This window comes from Ochotona princeps, chromosome 15 (assembly GCF_030435755.1).
Source record: "Ochotona princeps isolate mOchPri1 chromosome 15, mOchPri1.hap1, whole genome shotgun sequence".
Lineage (NCBI taxonomy): Eukaryota > Metazoa > Chordata > Mammalia > Lagomorpha > Ochotonidae > Ochotona > Ochotona princeps.
The window spans coordinates 21,223,467-21,236,634 of record NC_080846.1 but is presented as its reverse complement, the minus strand read 5'-3'; the positions used below and the strand labels follow the sequence as shown (position 1 = coordinate 21,236,634).

The 13,168-nt window shown below is 41.7% G+C and overlaps 1 protein-coding gene across 2 annotated transcripts in view; it reads right to left on the bottom strand.

Moving 5' to 3' along the window:
* Positions 1-13,168, bottom strand: part of SRGAP1 (SLIT-ROBO Rho GTPase activating protein 1) — a 251,366-nt gene that overhangs the window by 101,245 nt on the left and 136,953 nt on the right. The window lies entirely within an intron of this gene.

Below are 13,168 nucleotides of genomic sequence, written 5' to 3'. Positions count from 1 at the left end.
ATCAGTCACTAAAGATGATCTCAGGCATCCATTTTCTCCCTTCAGCATCAATACAATGGAACTGGACATTTGTGAAACACAAAAAGCTAAGTTGGAAGGCCTGGTGCAGTAGCCTGGTGGCTAAACTCCTCACCTTGCATGTGCCAGCATCCCATATGGTCGCCAGTTCTAATCCCAGCAGCCCTGTTTCCCATCCAGTTCCCTGCTTGTGGCCTGGAAAAGCAGTCAACGACGGCCCAAGGGCTTGGGACCCCGCACCTCTGTGGGAGACCTGGAAGAGGCTCCTGGCTTCGGCTTCAGCTCAGCTCAGCTCAGGCCATTGTGGCCACTTGGGGAGCGAATCAATGGACAGAAGATCTTCCTCTCTATCTGACTTGCCAATAAAAATAAATAAATCTTAAAAAAAGAAAAAAACTAAGTTGGAATTACCTTCCCTATCCACAACAACATACTGCCTATAATTTTAATCTTAGGAAACTATTTTGAAAAGCAGCAAAGTGGCAGTTCACTTAAGGACCATAGACATTTTTTTCTTTTTCTTTCTTTTACAAGGTGAATCCATGGTCAGAAATCCAACCTTGGTCTCCCATGTTTATGACAGGAATCCAGCTTCTTCAATCACCACTGCCACCACCCAGGATGTACATTAGCAGGAAGCTGGAATTCAAAGTGGAGTCAGAACTTGAACTCAAATACTTGGATATGGGACAAGGACATCTTTGTTGCTAGGTGAAATGCCCCACTCTGAATTCACTTGCTAAGTTATTCAAAAAAGAGGTGGTGGAAAATTAATGAAAAGACAAGGTTATATCAGCACAAAAGTTTTGAAATATATGCATAAGCACTCTCTTTTTATTAAAATTAAAAAGAGCAGCTTCCGTTTTAGCATTGAAAATACTCCCAGCTGATTCCAAGAGTGTACTACAGAGATATGTGAATAATGTTTTCAACAAAATATCTAAGCTATTTTAAGGAAAGTGATATATCCTAGGGACTTCCCCTCCCCCCATTTTGGGTCATGAAGTCATCAACTACAGAGAATGGACAAAATGTCTTAATGTACAGTTTTTTTTAAAGATTCATTTATTTTTATTAGAAAGGCAGATAAACAGAGAGAAGCAGAGACAGAGAGATCTTCTGTTCACTGGCTCACTCCCCCAGTTGCTGCAATGGCCAGAGCTGAACACATTTAAAGCCAGGAGCCAGAAGCTTATTATGGGTCTCCCACGCACATCAGAGTCCCAAGGCTTTGGCCATCCTCTACTGCTTTCCTAGACCACAAGCAGGGAGCTGGTTGGGAAGTGGAGCAGCTGGGACACGAACCAGTATGCATATGGAATTCTGGCGGATGCAAGGTGAGGACAATAACAGCAACCGATGGTTCCTGTGTGATTCTGCCACTGAATGGTTACTGTTGAGACTAGGGGAGCTGTCTTTGTCAGCTCTGTGACCTCTGGTACCCCAGGATCCTGCACAGTGTTTGAATAGTTCCCTACAGGGAGTGAAGAATATAAGGAGGCTCTCAATCTCATCCCAGTCCTGTGCTGGCTTGGCACATAGAAAGCTTAACATCAATGTTCACTCAATCAATCCATAAACACATGGAAATACTATGTGTCATTCCTGAAGGTGCTTAGGATCACTGCTGAAAAGGCAATAAAGGAAGGTCCACAGGCCATCTGTCAGAAGATACTAAAACTCACGACACCTGCAAACCCAGGGTCAGGTCTCAAAGTCAAATACGATTAATACAAGCTAAAGTAGTGGGAAAAGGTGACATCAGAGGAGCATCTAAAGTTTGAGAAATTGACACTCATGAGCAGCATCTTCCACTGGGTTTTGAACACTGAGGACTTTGTGGCTGCTTATCAGGCTCTGAAAGCTAAAATCTTCAGAAGGGGGAAGGCACTGATGTAGCAGTTAAGATGCCAGCTGGGAGGCCTGAGTCCTGGTTCTGCTTCCAATTACGGCTTCCTGCTAATGCACACTGGAGAAGCACCAGCTGACATCTCAGAAGTTGGTCCCTGCCACCCCTGTGGAGACCTGGATTCAGTTCCAGGCTCGTGCTTTGGCCTAGTGCAGCCTTGTTTGTTGTAGGAATCTGGGGAGTGACAAGCAGATTAGGAATTTCTGACTCATTAAAAAAAAAAAATAAGTAAAACTGCGAAACTGCAATCAGAGATGTTACATTTTGTTGTGTCCCTGAGAGGTGAAGACAGAAGCAAAGAACCACTCAAGAATTAGTGTGGAGCATGGTGCAATGGCCTCGTGGCTAAATCCTTGCCTTGCAACTACTGAGATCCCAACGAGCACCAGTTCGTGTCCTGGAGAATGCTCCACTTCCTATCTTGATCCCTGTCTGTGGTCTGGGAAAGCAGTGGAGGATTACCCAAAGCTTTGGGACCTTGCAGCTGTGTGGGAGATCTGTAAGAATGTCCTGGCTTCTGGCTTTGGATCAGCTCAATTCCAGTTATTGTGGCCACTTGGGGAGTGAACTGACAGACAGATAGCCTTTTCTCTGTCTCTCCTTCTCTCTGTACATCTGCCTTTCCAATAAACATAAGTCTTAAAAAGAAAAAAAAAGTATTGTGGCATAGCAAGTAAAGCCACCCTTGTGATAATGGCATCCCATAATGAGTGCTGGTCCCAGTCTTAGCTGTTCTACTTTTGATCCAACTCCCTGCCAATGGCCTGGGAAGGCAGCAGAAGACAGCATGAGTGTATAGCGCCTTCATTAATGCAGGAGACCAGGATGAAGCTTCTGTTTCCTCGTTTTGGCTTAACCCAGTCATAGCTATTGTGTCCATCTGGGGAGTAAAGCAATGGATGGAAGATTTCTATCTCTGTAAATCTGTCTTTCAAATAACAAAAACATAAAATCCTTAAAAAAGAGGAAAATCACTTGTGAACAAAAGAAGCCAACTGAAATTCATTTTCTCCAAATCTTGGTGATGCTGAACATACATGTTACACTATAGTATATTGTGATTTCCACTTAGTGTTATTTTAATATCATGTTTCACTCAAAGCTCTAGGTCACCAATTTAGAGCTCTTGAAAGGGATCAAAGGCCACCAGCTAACTGCTCAGCTCTTCACACTGCAGGTACTAAGGCCAGGAAGAAAATATTTCTTGGCTAAGACTTCAGAACAACGATAACAAAACACCCCTAGGGGCTCAATTAACTGTGAACCAAGCATATTTAGGGTTAGGTTGAAAGATTGAGGTTTGGGATTATAATAGTCGTCCAAGATATCTTAGGCCAAATACCTTAGAAGAAGGAAGATGCTTCACTGTATGTTCCATATTTGCAAGACTTCAGCTTACGAGGTAGAAGAAATCTAGCACTACAGAGAGCCTGTGCTCTGCAAGCACACATTTTCATATTTTTTTTCCACCTTTCCCCAGACACCTTCAACCACATAAAGTTTGTCTGGGAGGCAGGATAGCATAATGCTTAAGGACTCTGAGTCAGAATGTCTGGTCTGAAGTCACGGAGATTGGATTTTCCTGTGCCTCAGTTTCCTGACTGAGACCTAAGACACATCCAATTCTAAAGTAAACACTGGAGCACGGACCCAGTCCTCTTGGTGTGAGTTATTGTACTTATGTTAGTGGGCTGTTGTGTTAATGAAATGATATATACAGAGCATTTAGAATGGCACCTAACACACAGCATTCCATACACACAATTAGTCTGTTTAAAGACAGGGTGGAGGTGCTTGGTAGAAACTGGCTGATTTTGCCATTCCTCTCCATTTTGTCACCGGTAGATACCTCCAAATAACCCCCGATTTCCCAGGGTCTCTCCACCCCAGCACTGTGCTCTAACCCTTGGACTTTCCTTCAGCCACATGGCTCACCATGTCCATGAACCTGCCTTGCTAGGTTCCCTGTTCTTGGGAGTCCTACTCTGAGTGAGAGGTATTGAACAGATGAATGAAACAGCATTAGGAAATGAGTAAATGATGTCAACGTGACAACTCGTGAAAGAGGTAACTGGAAGTTGGCAACTGGAGACTTTTTTGAAAAGCTGATGAGGAGTCCCTTTCAGAGACAGACCCTTGGATGTCCTCCTGACAGATCATAAAAATTTCTGTCTGCAAGCTTTAAGCTGTGATCCGACCTTCCACAGCCTAGTAAAGAATCCACGTATGAACGCTTTTCTTGCCGCCACACCATCAGTCAGCCAACGTCGTTAAAAACTGGGCTGTGCTCTGAAAAGCATTAGTCCTTCTGCCTAAGGCATGAGTTGATACATCCATATAGTCACAGATACCTAAGACACACATCCAATTCTAAAGTAAACACTGGAGCACGGACCCAGTCCTCTTGGTGTGAGAACATTAAAGCATCACCATATGTCCTCAATCCACTGCAGTAATAGTGATAAACAAATAATTTCCAAATACTATTCTGGATCTCCAAAGAAGCAATCTTGAAACTAAAGCACACCTGCAATGGCAGAGTTAGCCTATTTCTATGTCAGCTTAAGGAAATAAAATTTGCCAATGCGAATATAAATAGACCATCAAAAGTCCATCAAGGGTATTGTGGGGCAATGCATTAAGCAACCACTTGCGATGCTAGCATCTCATTACAGTTCATGAGATTGAGTCGCAGCTCCACTTACTTTTTTTGTTTTTTAAGATTTATTTATTTTTATTGGAAAGTCAGATTTACAGAGAGAAGGAAAGACAGAGAGAAAGATCTTCCGTCTGCGGGTTCACTCCCCAGTTGGCCACAACGGTCAGAGCAGAGCCAATCTGAAGGTAGGAGCCAGGAGATTGTTCTGGGTCTACCAAGTAGCTGCAGGTCCAAAAGGCTTTGGGCTGCCCTCGACTTCCTTCCCAGCCCACAAGCAGGGAGCTGCATGGGAAATGGAGCAGTTGGGACACAAACTGGAGCCCATAAGGGATCGTGAAGCATACACAGTAAGCATTTAGGCACTAGGCTACAGGCCCCCAGCTCAACTTCTGATCAAGCTTTCTATCAATGCTTATCCTGGGAAGCAGCAGGACCTGCGCTCCTGCCACTCACATGGGAGACCTGGATTGAGTTCTTAATCCTGGCTTCAGGCTAGCACAGCCATGGCTGTTGTGGGCATCTGGGTAACAGACCAGTTGATGGGAAGTTCCTCTCTCTCACTTATGTGTGTTCTCTCTGTGTGACTCTGCCTTTCAAATAATGTTTATAAAAAGTCCATCACATTCAATAGCCCAAAACCCCTCTGGATTCTATTCCAATAAAGCTTAGAACACAGGGAGGACCCCCTTGCTCCCTGATTAAGAAGCACTATTTAACAAACACTAAGGAAAGCAAATAACATTGCCTGGATAAGAGATTAAAACAAAATGATGTAAGCTAAATTATCTTTTGAGATTAGTTGAATAAAATTACTTTAGCACAAAGAAGTACCTCAATCGATTCATATATGGATTGGGAATAATCAAAGAGTTTTTTGTTGTTGTTTTTCCATTAAAATGAGCCTATAAGTTCAAACGGTGGTAAACATATTACAAATTTCATGATTCTGAGATTCTGATTTTAAGAACTTTGATTCAGTTTATAGTTATTAAACATGTCCACTACATAAATTCAAGCTGAATTCTAAATCCATTTGTTCATTTACTATTTATTGTTTGTTGGGATATTTAAACCCAAGGTTAATGGGCCACAAGTTTTTGCCTTTTTCCAGTATGAAGATGAGCTTCACATACATTGGAAAATATTAGAAAATCAGAAACAGAAGAACTGAAGCTTCTACCATCATGATTTAATACATTTCCTTTGCTGAATGAATGGGACCCAGAGCTGTTTCAGTTTTGGCTTCGGTTCTCTGGAATTCGCAATCTCACAGAAGGGCTGGACAGACATACCACAAGAGTGTCCATAAGGAGTGCTTACAGCAGGAATCACACTGGGTGGGCCCTGGTCCTGACTATTGCAGGCCTGCAGACATGCTTTCTGTAATCTCCCAGAAAGCAGAAAAACAGAGCATGAGCCATAATTAATACAACCCCATGTGAGCGCAATGACTAATCAATCAAGTGCTCTATGTGGTTGGATGAAATGAACAATGCAGAGGCCCTGGCCTCTCACCGAGGTATTTTTAAAGTAAATCTATGGTGATGACCAGTTGAGGAATCCTGACCTTATGCTGAGTCAGAGAGGGGAGGAAGAGAGAAAGAGGAAAACCAGATTAAATATTTAATGAGAGTGTTCCAGATGACTTCAGTGTCTCACGCTCAGTTTGGGATATAAATTCTGGTTAAAGGGGTCAGGCTATATTGACAGTGTACGCGCTTTTCAGTTTTCAAAGTTCATGGTCATGTGTCTTTATAATAACACAGTCCCAATTCAGGTAAATTCTGAAGACAGAGGCAATAGCATTCCCCCAAGTGATGGAGAAAAGTTGATCTGTGTTTCACAGTCTGGGCCAAATTTCTAGATAATATTTACAACATTTCTGGATGTTTCCTTCTTATCTGTGGAGGAACATGCTTTTATAATTACTAAAATGAAAACTAAGTAGCCGAGCAGGGAATTAACCTCAGGATGTGCTTTCCCGCAAGGGGCGAAAATCAGTGTGCTTTCAGAGGGGAGAGTCACTAGAAAATGTAGGAGAGGGAGACCAGAGAGACAGCCCAGTAGAGCTCCACTTCAAAATGAGATAAAATTCAATCATCAAAGGCAACGCCCGGGTCATCTCCCACGAAGCTGCTGTAGGCAACCATGGCATTCCATGCCCAGGCGGAAATAGGCATGCTGCGCTTGGCCCAAGTCACCTACCCAAAGTCACTCACAACTTCCCAGGTGCAAACAATGATAAGCATTGCACTGGTCACAGTACTTGAACAGATCAATACCTTCAGAATGGAATGCAAAAAATTCTACGGGGAATGAAACAGACAGAACAACACTTTGCACTGCTACCTCTATTCTCCTTCACTCTCCAAGAAACACAATTTTTTTTTCAAGCAAGGGTTATTTATTCAAAATGGTGATAAAATTACAAGTACCTTTCAGCATCACTGAATCAATCACCAGTTAAGTTTAAGCTCTCAGTAGCTGACGTAAGCAAACCCAATTAAAATCAGAGTAAGTTGCAAGACCCTGGTCTAGAATAAAACAAAATAGACCAAAGCATACCACAAATAGATTTCTAGAATATTTTTTAATAGCCTGACCTTTACAAATATTTAATAAAACTCTGCTTAACATTTTCTTCTTATTATTATGAACTTGAGTCTGCTAACTTATCAGGTAAGCCAAGTGGCTTTTTCTCCTGGAAGACGATGGCTGTGCAAAGCTCTGGTCCCTGGAGAGTGCAGTCTGCTGGATACAGCACAACCAGCCACGTTATGAGGGGTGTGTGGCCCGTGCTGTGCAGGAAAACAAGTCTTAGTCGTTACAGCACTGCAGTAGTTAGTATTCATGAACCGTTTGCAAAAAATAAGTCAGTAAGAAGGAGATTCACTCACTTCTGTCATTGAATTTGTTAAGCACAAGGCTGAACTTGAGATATCCATCCATTCCTTCACATACTCTTGCATGCATTCAGTCAGTCATTCCTACCAATGGGCCAATGTAGGAAAAACAGCCTTACATGCAACAATGAGGGAGAAAGAGAATGCAACTTCAATCCGGTCTGATCTAAGCTTATTCAAACAAATTTTAAACGTGCAAAATCTCCATATAAAATTCCTGAACCAAATCCTAGATTTCTTTACAGCCCATTACCTTTAGGAATGGCTAGGAGTGGCCACCCAATGTCCTATCTACCAGCACCTTCCCTAGCTCATTCTTTAGACACATGCCAACCTTTGCCAGAAATTCAGGCCTTGTCCTTGCTGGTCTCTTGTATAGATGACTGTACTTAACCAGATTCCCTGGAAAACCTCAGTAAGTTTAAGAGCTTGATCAGATGTCACTCTCTGTGAAACCTTTCCACTTTCCTAGGCAGAATGCTTTACTCAACCCTTGGTACCCTGGGATCCTATCTTTGTAAGAGCAGTTATCAATTTATAATGCAATCGGACATCTACATTTCTTTCCCTCACTAGACTCTAAGCTCCCCTGTGGCGTGAGTTGAAGAACTGAGTTTTTTGCAGTCTCAGCACCCACCACTGTGCCTATCACATAAAGTTAATGAAGAAAAGTTGGCTGAATGAATAACCAAATGCAATGTTCCCCGTGTTCTAGAAAGGAAAACTGATTTTAGTAAAGTTAAGATTCAGAAAAACAGTAAGTTAAGTACATGTTACAACAGATTTGTCAAAATGGTTCAATGGAATGATTAGATCTAGTTGGAGAACCAAAACTGGTTAGTTCGACAATCTCTATCATTAGCCCTGAATAAAATTTTTAAAAGACTTATTTATTTTTATTGCAAAGTCAGATATATAGAGAGAGGAGTAGAGACAGAGAGGAAGATTTTCTGTCCAATGATTCACTCCCTAAATGACCACAACAGCCGGAGCTGTGCTGATCCGAAGCTAAAAGACAGGAGCTTTTCCAGAGTCTCCCACGTGGGTGCAGGGTCCCAAGCCCTTGGGCCGTCCTCCACTGCTTTCCCAGGCCACAGGCAGGAAGCTGGATGGGATGCAGGGCCAGCAGGATTAGAAATGGCGCCCACATGGGATGATGGCACATGCAAGGCGAGGACTTTAGCCACTAGGCCACCACACCCTTCCCAGCCCTTAATAAAAATTTGTAAGCATACTCACTAAAAAGAGAAAAAACATATTCACTCAATGCACTGCATTAGCTAATTATAGTCCTACATGCTCACTTGAAACTCTTATTAAAGTTAACAGAGAATAAGTGGGGCATGTTATTTATTATTAACTACTGAATATTTTCTTAATCTAAATAGCTCATATATCCAGCATCAAAATCTTTTCTTTTTATAGATTTTTAGGCCAAGCAAAGCATTCAGTTCTAAAATTTCTTATTTCTATTTAACTGCTCCTCTGACAATGAAAAATGCATTTTTTCCTTTGACACTTCAAAAGCACTTGGTTACATCTGACAGTCGTATTATACTGCTGCTCTATAAATGCGTATTTTAGGGCTGCTAACAATATGAGGCCTCACAAGTGTTTCTTAATTCAAATATCTGCTATATATGCAATCTCCTCCAAAGTGGCATTCTCGCAGCTGCTGGAAATCCCTCTGAGTCCCACCATCTGGAATTAAACAGAATCTGAACTGGTAAGAAAGCCTGGCTGGCAAGCAGGATACCATTTGGGGGTTTCTTTGGAATGTGCTGCTCTCAAATGCAGACACCTCGACACACGGCAGGAATGTCCTCATCGGTTCCTTTGTGAAGGAAACAACTCCTTTCATGGATGGGAAGAGCGGGCAAAAACTGGGTGTATCGGTGTTTTTTGTTTTGTTTTTTTTCAAAATGAACTTAAGAGTGGACCTTTTATACATATCCAAACTTAAACAAATCTGATATTCAACAGTATTTTTTATTTCTTTAATTTTGAGAAGTGAGGGGTCTGATACTTTGGATATATGTTTGTTCATTAATAAATGTAAACCCCGTGATGAGAAAGTGAAAGAAGCTGGAACATTTCTTTTATTGAGTCCATTTGGTTTGGCTTTCCTGAACCCGATTTTTTCCTCCTAATGTTTATTCATTCATTTTCACTTAGTTAAAAGATAGACTAAGACAGATCTTCCATCTGTGGCTTACTCCACAAATGTCCACAACAGTAGGGGTGGGCCAGGACAATGCCAGGAGTCTAGTACAGGTCCCCGAGGTGTCTTTCCAGGGCCTGAGTACTAGAGCCATCTGCTGCTGTTTCCCATGGCATTAGCAGGCAGCTGGATGAGCGGCAGAGGAGCTTGGACTCAAACCAGCACTCCAACACGGGAGGCAGGCATCCCGACCAGTGGCTTAACCCACCATTCCACAATGTCTGCCCCACCGAGCTTCTTCAAAGTATATGTTATGGAATTTTTAAATTCAGAAAGTCTTCTTCCAGTTATTATTTTTTGTAATATACTTTTTCTCTTTTGTTTCAGACCGAGGGTATCAATGATAGACACCCCCAAAAAAGTGCCTAAGGCTCTTCTATTTTTTAAACTAATTTTTCTCACTGTTGTTCAAATTGGATAATTTTTGCTCTAACTTCAAATCTAATTTCATGTTCATGAATTCTTCCCTCTATTACCTCTACTCTGCTAGCGAGCTCATTTGGTGACGTTCATTTGTCAGTCACTATGTTTTCAGTTTTAACGTCTCCATTTGGTTTGTCTTTACAATTTCTGTTTGTTTGCTGCATGTCTATGTTACATTTCCATTTACTTCCTGGAATTTTTTTTTTTTAAATTATGATTGCATTAAAGTCTCGGTTAGGGGGCGGCACTGTAGCATAGCTGCTGGTCTTCAACACTGGCATCCCATATGGGCACTACTTTGATGCCTAACTGCTCTACTTCCAATCTAGCTGCCTGCTAACGTGCCTAGGAAAGCAGCAGAAGCATCTAGCCTAGCCCTGGTTGTTGCAGCCATTTGGACTATGAACTCGTGGATGGAAGATCTCTGTCTCTGCTTTAAAATAATAATTTCAAAAAGTCTTTGTTAGGTAATTAATTAAAACATCTTGTGTCACCTCAGACTTGATATTTGTCGACTGGTTTTCCCATGTCAAGTGAAGACTTCCTGGTTCTTTGTCTGTTGGATATGGATAATTTTGGCAATTCCAAATAAGTTTTAAGACTCCAGGTCTTGGGCTTGGCAGCGTGGCCTAGTGGCTAAGGTCCTCGCCTTGATCCCATATGGCTGCTGGATCTAATCCCGGCAGCTCCACTTCCTCTCTATCTCTCCTCCTCTCAGTATACCTGACTTTGTAATAAAAATAAAATAAATCTTTAAAAAAAAAAAGACTCCAGGTCTTGTTTAAGCCCTATATTTGTAAGAATATTTTATCAGGAAATCAATGCTTATATTAAGGCCACAAATTGTGATTAGTCTTCTATGGGCTGTAGTTTCAAAGTCAATTCTGTTTCCAACGTACCTGCTACGCTATGTGGATCTGTTCATCATGTGTGCCCTCCAATAGCCAGGATGGAACCCAGGCTGTGCTTCTATCCTTTAGCCCAGTTTAATGTCTTTGCACGTTTCCTGTTTACGACCAGTCTCACTGATGTGCAGCTTAGGGTTTTAGGAATTTATAAATTATTTGCAGGGGTTTCTTCTTTATAAAAATTTGTTTATTTTTATTGGAAAGTCAGGTTGTTGTTGTTTTTTTTTAATAGAGACAGGAATATCTTCTATCTACTGGTTCACTCCCTAAATGGTTGCTACGGTTAGAGCTGAGCTAATATGAAGCCAGCAACCAAGAGCTTCTTCTAGGTCTCCCAAATGGGGACAGGAACCCAAGGGTTTGGGCCATTCTTTATTGATTTCCTAAGCCATAAGCAAGGAACTAGATGGGAAGTAGAGCAGCCAGGATACTAACCAGCATCCATGTGAAATGCTTTCTTAATCTTCATCCTCTTAGTAACACTGCCAATATTTTTTTGGTTTCCTGGGCTCCCTTTTTCAGTATTTTGGAAAGACTATTTATTTATTTTTACGTTGACACACTTAACTACGCCCATACCTAGGGACAAGTTGTAGCAGGACAGAGAAAAGAAAACAGGGGTTCACCCATACCTTCTTGGATCACAGCTCCTACAACTGGGGAGGAAAGTTCTTTTTCAGAGTTCTTGGTGCTAGTGGAACTATGTTGCTGTCACTGCTACTTCTATCACCATGGTGGAATTATCTGAGCTGAAGGAATTGCAGAGAAGAAAAAAGGAAAGTTGGGGATTTTTCTTCATTTTCCTTTTTGGCTCTTTGACTCACAACTAAAGGCTTCTACAGGAGTCCTTCACGCTTATGTTAAACTTTCAGATGTCTAGCTCCCTGGCATTAAGGATGGGAATCCTGGAGAGAAAAGAAAATGAGAAACGTGCCAATTTGGTGGTACTTTAAAATAGTCTTTCACAATCCACTTTCCACCATTTTAATTATCAGAGCGCTTAGTTGCTGCTAGTCTGTCCAGATTTTTAGAGAAGTACTCAGTGGGAAAGACACAGTGGGCAATGCTTAGTCGTAGCCAGAGCCTATGCTTACCTTCTTAGTATTCCTTTTATGGGCATACTGTGATATTTAGCTTTTGCTATATAACAAAGCTCTTAAAACTCTGTGGCTAAAGGCATTCTGCTTATCTTATTCCGCTGGTCAGCAAGAATGTCCTCTCATTCTGAACTGGTTTAACTACGTTTTCTCTTGCAGTTGCAGTCAGGTAGGGTCAGCTGACAACTGGATGATGGAAGATGTCCACCACTTGGTCAGCTGTCACTTGGATACCTCAGGTGTCCTCCTTGATCCTCACCCAACAATAGCTAGGACTTCTTTTCATGCTGGCTTAGGATTCCCAAAGCATGAAGACAGTATCTGCTTCCCTCAGTTACTTTATTGTCCCATCAACCAAAGCAATTTATATGGCCAAGCCCACAGTCAAGCGTGGATGAGGACTACTTAAGGATGTAAATGGAGAGAAGAGGATCATTTGGGCTGCACCACAATCAAGTTTATATTCAGGGAAATATATTATATTCAAGATTGCTCTTCAGTTGCTTTAAAAATGAGAAACAATTTGGCTGTAGAAAGAAATTGGGGGTTCTAACTTTCCAACAGTTGGTTTTGTATGCACTGTCCATTGTCTTCTGGCCTTTAACATGACACACAAGACAGCTGATATGTGATCTTTTTTGGAAACAGGATGTCTTCATGGGATGCTTGTAGAATTCATTCAAGCTTGCAAGTACTACTATGGTGTATTTACGTCTCTCTTTTCAGTAACTTTGTTGGAAAGATCACACTCTATTTTCAGACTGTGTTATTTTCTCAAATGGGAGATTTTTCTCATGTTACATTTCTTTTACTTTTAATTCTGTCTCTCCAGGGGCTTAGAGTCTTCATTTTTTTCTAACCTTGCAATGATTGTCCCCAGCGATGACTCTTCCTAAGTCACCAACAACAGCGAATCTTACAACATCCTGCCACCCCACCTACAAGACTGCGTGCACACGCAAGTCCTCCCATGTCTCTCCTCTCCCAAGAAAGCCTCCTGTCAAACATCTTGAACCTTTCTCCATCCTGG